Raw genomic sequence first — 7907 nt, 5'->3', positions numbered from 1 at the left:
AAATTTTACATCACAATTTTTTTGCCATACGGGACTCAAACTTCTTATAATTTTACTTTTTCATAGCGATAATAAAAACTTTCCTAAATATAAGTATAGGAACTGGGAGACCACATTAAAAGTTAGATTTCATTTTTGTCCAAAATTATTATTATTTTTTTTTTAATTTGCCATTTGTGAAACATGAATATTTTCGTCATTTAAAACACTTCGGTAACTGGAAGTATAGGAGTACGACCAACTATTGCGAAAATAAAAGCCGTGTAATGGAGGTGGGTAAATACACTTTTGGTACTTCTGATTGCAATAAAAAAGGGAGATGCACAAACAGATGTTATAGCAGTTCCATATTCAAAATTTCAATGTTTCTACGGCTAATCGTTTCTAAGTTATACGAGATATATACCTTATGTACAGTCACAAAAATAAATCCAGATTGCAATTCATTTCGGAAAAAAAAAAGAGTCCTTTATTCTGTCCATAATTCTGCCCACAGATACAGACATCTTACAAAAAAAAAATTGTCTAAATGGATATTTGCATTGAAATGTGATACTCAAAACTTTTCGCGATTACAATACTTCCTTTACTTCGTACAAGAAAGGAAAGATGAGGGGGTAAGAGTGTGCATGAAGTTTTTTCTATTTTGGCAACAGCTAATGCAAAAACGAGCTTGGTTATGTGAAAGTATGTGTTTGCACTCCCTCAAGAAACTGCCTTTAGCATTTCTTTCCTCGTTGTCTTTGATTTTTAAGGTAAGATGTAATTTCATTATTGCTATTATTGTAGCATGTAATTTTTCAGCTAAGAAGTTCTCATGTTTTTTAAATGAAGGAGTAATTCTAACTTTCAAAGTAATTAGTATTATAATGGCTGTTCCCTCTCAAACAGCATATCCATGCAAATATCCAATATATAACAATGCAAATATCCATAATCGATTTAACAAATCAATAGCTTGCAGAAAAACAAGCAAAATAATACTTCATAATGTTGGAATTAAAGTTTTATTTGAAAAATGAATACAGCTTTTATTTGTTTCTGTCATGTTGTTATATATTCATTTTGCAAGACACTTTATTTGTAAAAAAAAAAAAAAAAAAAAAAAATTTGCACTGTGATAAGGTCATTTAGAGGTTCTTTGTGTAGGATGAATGATTTCAGAATGCAATGGTAGCTCTTTCAGATCAGCGGTGAAATCTTGTTGCCATGAGGTGCTTTATTATTGAATCCAGTTGCAGCCTCGAAGGTCACTCCAAGGGACAGAGAGATAAAAGAAGTCAGAATGTGGACACTTTTGTCTGCCCCTCACCCTGCGCAGGTAACGACAGTAATATATAAAAGGTTTTTTCCTGACAAGAGCCAGAACTTTTTCTGCTGGAGCTATGGGCATGATGCATGCTAAAACTATCATTCCTCGTATATTATGTTAGAAACGATAGCGCATTTCCCTGTCAACAAATATCTGAAATTACAGGACTGAATGTATCAAAGTCCCACATTATCATGAAGTGTGAATGTTAATGTTTTTACTTTATTAAAATTTATGTTATTGTTAGAACTTGTGTTAGAAGTACATTTCACCCTGTATCACGAAAAAGGTTTTGTGTAGCGGTTTCGGCCATTACACCACAGCAGTAATATTAATGTATCTGGGGAATTCAGTGAGTTTACTAGATCTTTGACTAATTTTGGTGGCCTTATAATACGAGTCATTGAAGCATGTAGTAAACGCATCAATTTCCTTGCCAATATCAGATAGACTTTTCATTACCTCTAACCTAGGGAGTCTTATTTTCACAACATTGCGGTACATCCTCCAGTCAGTGTAGGTCTTAATATTACAGTAATTTATACTGGTGACCCCAGTGTAGCTACAACAGAAGTTCATTCTTTTACTGTTATAATTGGCGCTGCGGCAGCCCTAGTCTTTGTTTACTGTTAAGATCACCACCAACAATTACCTTCGAGGAATGAGGAATAATATTTTCTAACAATTTTTCAGTCAGCTTATCAGTCGGAGAGTTGTCTATAGCTGTAAGGTATCTCCAATCTTTGGCAGGTGAATAGAAGCTACTACAAGTTCATAGCCCTTGTTTCTGTCCGTCGAAATTAAGCACGATGAACATTTACAATGAACGTAGATGATTGCTCCTCTTCTGTGATGTAACCGATCACATTGGTAGGTCAATAATTTTTTTATGCTAACTCTGCCTCTCGAGGTGGTATGTGTCTTGGAGATCAGCAAATATCAATCATTGTCATACATAAAGTCTTCTAATTCATCTTTCTTATCTCTAAGATTGTTAGCATTCCATACTCACATTTTAATTGCCTTGAAATTATTGGTGTCCCTATCCATGATTTCAGTAGCCGCGTTGGAACAGCTAGCAGTTGCAGCTAGAGCTAGAAGTTAAGTTTAATTGCAAGCCTCAACTAGGTTTTTAAGTCCTTCAAAGATACTTCTAGCTTTAGATAAAGCTAGAAGTATCTTTTATTAGTATTATAACTCATATTCATGTTTTGTCCGCTCACTGCAGCTGCATATGTTTTATTGGTAATTACCGTATCGCCGAATTTCTTCATAGGCGGGTTTTGTGCATTGACCTTAGGAAAATTCGGGCAACCTCTATAATTATTTGTATAATCCAACTTGCAATTTATACACTTGGGTTTCTCTTCCCTTGGTTTAGTGCTGTCTCTTGAATAATGATCTCCAACACATTTCATACATTTCGGGTCGTGCATACACCCTGCCTGAGCATGATGAAATGTCTGACACCAAAAGCACTGTATTGGCCCCTTCCTTCCCTTATAGAATTCGACCTTAACTTTCAGTGTACACAAATTCCTTATATTATCTATTCCTGTGGCTTTTTCGTTTTTATTTATGATGATAAGATGATAGGGCAGATTAATTTTTTCTCCATTTCTTGCTTCTTACTAATTGCGCGACTGGCTCTACTCCTCTTTCTAAAAGTTCTTCAGCTATCTCAGAAGTTGGCGTATCTATTGGTAACCTTGTCTTTTATTTTCATTTAGTTATTTTATGTTTCAATTATTTTCCTTTGTTGAAATGGGCGTGGTCTGTTATGACCATGAGACCAACTTGTTTGGTTAGGTAGGTCGGGCTGCGCCCACTACTGATACTGATACCTTAACTTTCTCATTTTTAAGTCAAATAAATGAGTGGTATTTCACTCCCTTAGAATTAAGTAACGCAGTTAAACTTCTGCGCGTTTCTATGTTTATCAACTTTTAGCTCATAGTGGTCTTGAGCCTTTATTTTACCTGATTTTAAAGTGATTCCTGCTTCCTAAAACATTTCCTTGTATTTTGACCAGTACTTGCCATCCTGGATAATAATATAATAATAGGCAAAGCTTTATTAATCACTTTATTGGGATAGACAGATTTATTAATGGATCTTGTTTATTAATTTCGGCCGAATTCCATGGCCTCATTACTTACGTTTGGAGTAGGTCCTGTGGTTGTCAGTTAACCTTATTGGTGTTTACTACAATAGACCCCTCCTTCATGGGAACATGCGCCTCATTGGTTGTATTTGTATTTTGAGCGCACAGTGTAGAATCCGAACTTTTAGAATTCTGTCACTTTCTGAATCTAGAGTTTTGATTCATATTAAGCACCTCAAATCTATTTTTCAATAGTGTGATGGGTGTGGTATGAATGCTTTCATTTGTAGCCCTGATATCGTGCAGTTTTCATTCTCTTTCTCAGATTTGGATTTATTCTCCGCATTAGCTGTGTTTGTAACTTCTGGAGTTGTACACTGTGTTATAAGTTTGTTGATGTTAGCATTATTTCTACTAATGAATGAAAGTAATCTTTCCCTAAGCTGTATTTGCGAAGGTGTAGCGCGATTATCTCTAATTAGCTCATCTATTGAGCTTACTTTGTCAGCTGCTAAAAGCAGAAATAAATCTTTGTCTCCATTCGTATCCATATCAAATTCCTAATTCTGGCCGTGGTCGAAAACAAAATCCGGTTCGCACGAAGACTCGCACCGCAGATTAGTAAAATCTGCGCCCTTCTAAAACTCACAGAAGGTTTTTCTGAGAATGAGCAGATTGAAACTTGCAAGACCCCTGACAAACACCCGGGGCAAGCTAGGAGGGCGACTTGCAGGCAGGCAACCAATTAGAAATGTACTAACAATATCACTTAAATTAGTAAAACTATTTATAAAGGTACAAAAATTATAATAGCAATTATGACAATCTTTGCTCTTCGCAAGAAGTGGTAAAACAATATAGAGCGCATCTTCAGGACCAGTCGTCGAAGATCCGTAGTGGCTCATGCAGGCATTCAAAGAACCGCGCATACGCAGATAGCAGACCCGAGACGTCCACAGGTGGCAGCAAAAACCTTCATCCACCGTTTCTCTCCTCAGAATATGTGATGGGAAGCACTATGTTATGTCAGTATATTAGATGGAACTGAATAGATGAAGTCGCATGGGTAATAACGAATCCGAGAGAGAGAGGATGTGATATATTGATTGGCTGTCGTTAGTCATCCTCCGAAGTACTGCCTGAAAACAGGGAGGAAGGAAAAATTGAGATATTAAAATGAGAGACAAAATAGTAAATATCTTATGTAAAAATATGAGTTGCATAGGGACGTAGGTTAAAATCTTCGTCTAGTAGTTCATATTTGAATTTGTCAGCGTAATTAACTAAAGGTTATCTAGTATGCTCATTATACCTTATTAAAGAAGTTGTTTTTGAGTCGCCCAATGAATGTTTTAAAATCCTCAGTTTTTTAAGTCTTTATGTGGATCAGAATTTCTTATATACCATGGAGCCCTCGTAATTTATGTGCGAAAATTGTTCTGGAAGGTTTGTAATTTGATAAAATCTATGTTTGAAGCAGTGCACCAGGACAGGGAAACGTAAATGAGATTTGGGAGAAAAATGGAGGTGTACATTCGCCTTTTCCTTGCGAGATCAAGTTGTTTTTTAAAAGATGTCGAAAGAAGGATGTTATGTAGTTTCCTTGACATTCCGTTCGCTTTTCTAGTGGCAACAGAAACGTATGGATTCCATGTCAGGGCTCATACCTAAGCATGCCGCTTTGATAACCACCAGCACCTTTTCATTCATTCGAAACTCAATATAGCAGAGAGTGGTTACTTGCATGCATGAGAATAAATAATACACAACATACCTGTTGGGAGTTTGGAACACAAGTGAAGTTTTATTGGAGTGCACAGTTATAGAAGAATATAAAAACAGTGGCGCCATCTATGGGCCAAGAACATATTTAAAGCTAACCTTTTTTACACTCCCACTTTAGGTTTAAATATCCTAATTAAATACAATGAGAAATTACATCAGCTCACAAACATATAATAAAACATTAAATTACATTGGTCTTCATTTTAAACCCATCATTTTTGCACACATTTCATGTTTTGCACTGTTTAAATTTTTTGTCAGAAAGTCTGCAATCATATCATTAGTAGTCTTATATTGTATGTCAATGTGCTGAAGTTTCACAGCTTTTCGCACGAAATGATGTATATCAATATGCTTTGATCTACCATGATACACACTATTTTTGCTGAGATTAATAGCACTGTTGTTATCGCAGTATAATAATACTGGCTTTGCAGTAATAATCCCAAGTTCTTTAACAATTTTGTTGAGCCATATGGCTTCTTTAGTAGATGCAGAAAGAGCCATATATTCGGCTTCTGTTGTACTAGTTGCAATGGTTGGTTGACGTTTATTACACCATGACACTGCACCACCTCCGATGAGGAAAACATATCCAGTGGTTGATCGTCGATCCCCAGCATCACCTCCATAGTTTGAGTCGCTGTAACCAAGGACATCAGCACTATAGTCCTTTGAAAAAGACAATGTAGCATCTGTAGTGGCTCGAAGATATCGCATGATGCGCTTGACAGCATTCCAGTGAACCCTTGCCGGATTATTGGAGAACTGGCTAAGGAAATTCACAGCATAAGTTATATCTGGCCGTGTTGCTTGAGCTGCAGCCTGATAAGGAACAGGTAACTTTTGTTCCTCACTAGTTGGTATCTGCAGTTTAGATAACACTTGATTTTGGTCTAATGGTGTTTTTACACCATGAGATTCATGCATATTATATTTGCAAAGCATACTCTCTACATACTGAGTTTGACTAAGGCTAATGGACCCTTTAGTTCTATCTCGTTCAATTTTAATTCCTAAACAATAATTTGCTGGTCTTAAGTCTTTCATTTCAAATTTTAAGTTGTTGTTTTACTCAATTTTTAAGTTCTATGTTATTACTAAAAATGAGTAAGTCATCAACATAAATAGTAACAATAACAAGATCTTTATTTCCATTTATTTTAATATAGACACAACTATCAAAAGAACTTTGCCTCAGTCCCATTTCTATTAAACTCTTTTCTAATAGTTGGTACCACAGTCTACCACTCTGCTTTAAACCATCTAGTGCTTTGTTTAATTTTAGGACCTTTCCCTTTAATTTTTAAGTTTTGCTTGTAAAATTCACTGAAATCGTCTGGAATTTTCATATAAATGTCTTCATTTAGAGTTCCCTGTACAAAAGCCATTACAGCATCCATTTGGTCAATTTCCCAATAATATATAGCTGCATAAGCTAATAAAACTCTTAATGTTATATATCGGACAACTGGTGCAAATTTTTCAGTATAATCTATTCCCTCAATCTGAGAATAGCCCTTAGCAACTAAACGTGTTTTATATCTTTCAATCTTGCCTACTGAATTACATTTAATTTTGAAAACCCATTTACAATCTACAATGGTCTTATCATAAGGTTTATCTGTTATTTCCCATGGCCTAATATACTAATCTCACATATAGAATCCTTCCAATGGTTTGCATCATTGCCCCTTAATGCTTCATCAATGGTTTTCGGTTCAGAATACACACCATTTGTTGCTGCTGCCAAAGCTTTAACAAAGCACATTCGATCTAAATTTGGCATTGGCATTTCTGGCATCCTATGTGTGTCAAAGTCCTGATAACTATTTGGGAATCTAAGTTTTCTGTTTCTAGTCAACATATTTAGCTCATCAACTACACTACTGTTATCATGGCTATCATTTTGAGCAGTATTATGTTCATCGTGATTAGATTTAATACTAGCATTAACTAATTCATGATCAGACTGAGTATTATCATTAACCATCCCTTCCAATTCACCGTTCTGATCATCAGCTATTGCATTCTCAGTATCTGAAAATGTCGTAATCACGCTCCCACTGAATGAGGATTCATCATAGAATTTTGGCATATTACTTGCCTTTTTGTAGTACATTTCATTTTCCAAAAATTGTACATCTCGTGCATTTATTATTTCATGAGTTTTGGGATCTATTAATCGATAGCCTTTTCTATCGTGACAGTACCCAACAAGCATTAATTCCTTTGCTTTTATATCCCACTTTTTAGCTTGTTTTTGTTTTGGAATGTGAGCAAATGCACGACATCTAAATACTCTCAAGTATTCTAAATTTGGCTTATCCCCATACCATTTTTCATAAGGGGTCATACCTGCAACTGCAATAGTTGGAGATATATTTTTACAGTGATTTGCAGTCCGCACTGCTTCAGCCCAATAATTTTGATCAAGGTGAGCATCCACCAACATTGATCGTGCTCGCTCTACAAGAGTTCTGTTACTACGTTCAGCTACACCCATTTGCTCTGGTGTAAATGGAATAGATTTTTGATGCTGAATTCCATTTGATGCTAAATAGTTATCCATCTCATTGTTTACATACTCAGTACCATTATCTGAGTGTAAGATTTTGATTGATTTGCCAGTTTGCCTTTCAACAAATGCTTGAAATATTTTTTCAAAAACTTCAGATTTATTTTTCAAAAAATAAACAAAAGTCA

The sequence above is a fragment of the Stegodyphus dumicola genome, chromosome 6 (assembly GCF_044657685.1).
Source record: "Stegodyphus dumicola isolate Sdum_Otavi_A_Nest chromosome 6, ASM4465768v1".
Classification (NCBI taxonomy): Eukaryota; Metazoa; Arthropoda; class Arachnida; order Araneae; family Eresidae; genus Stegodyphus; species Stegodyphus dumicola.
Note: the sequence above shows the minus strand (reverse complement) of the source record.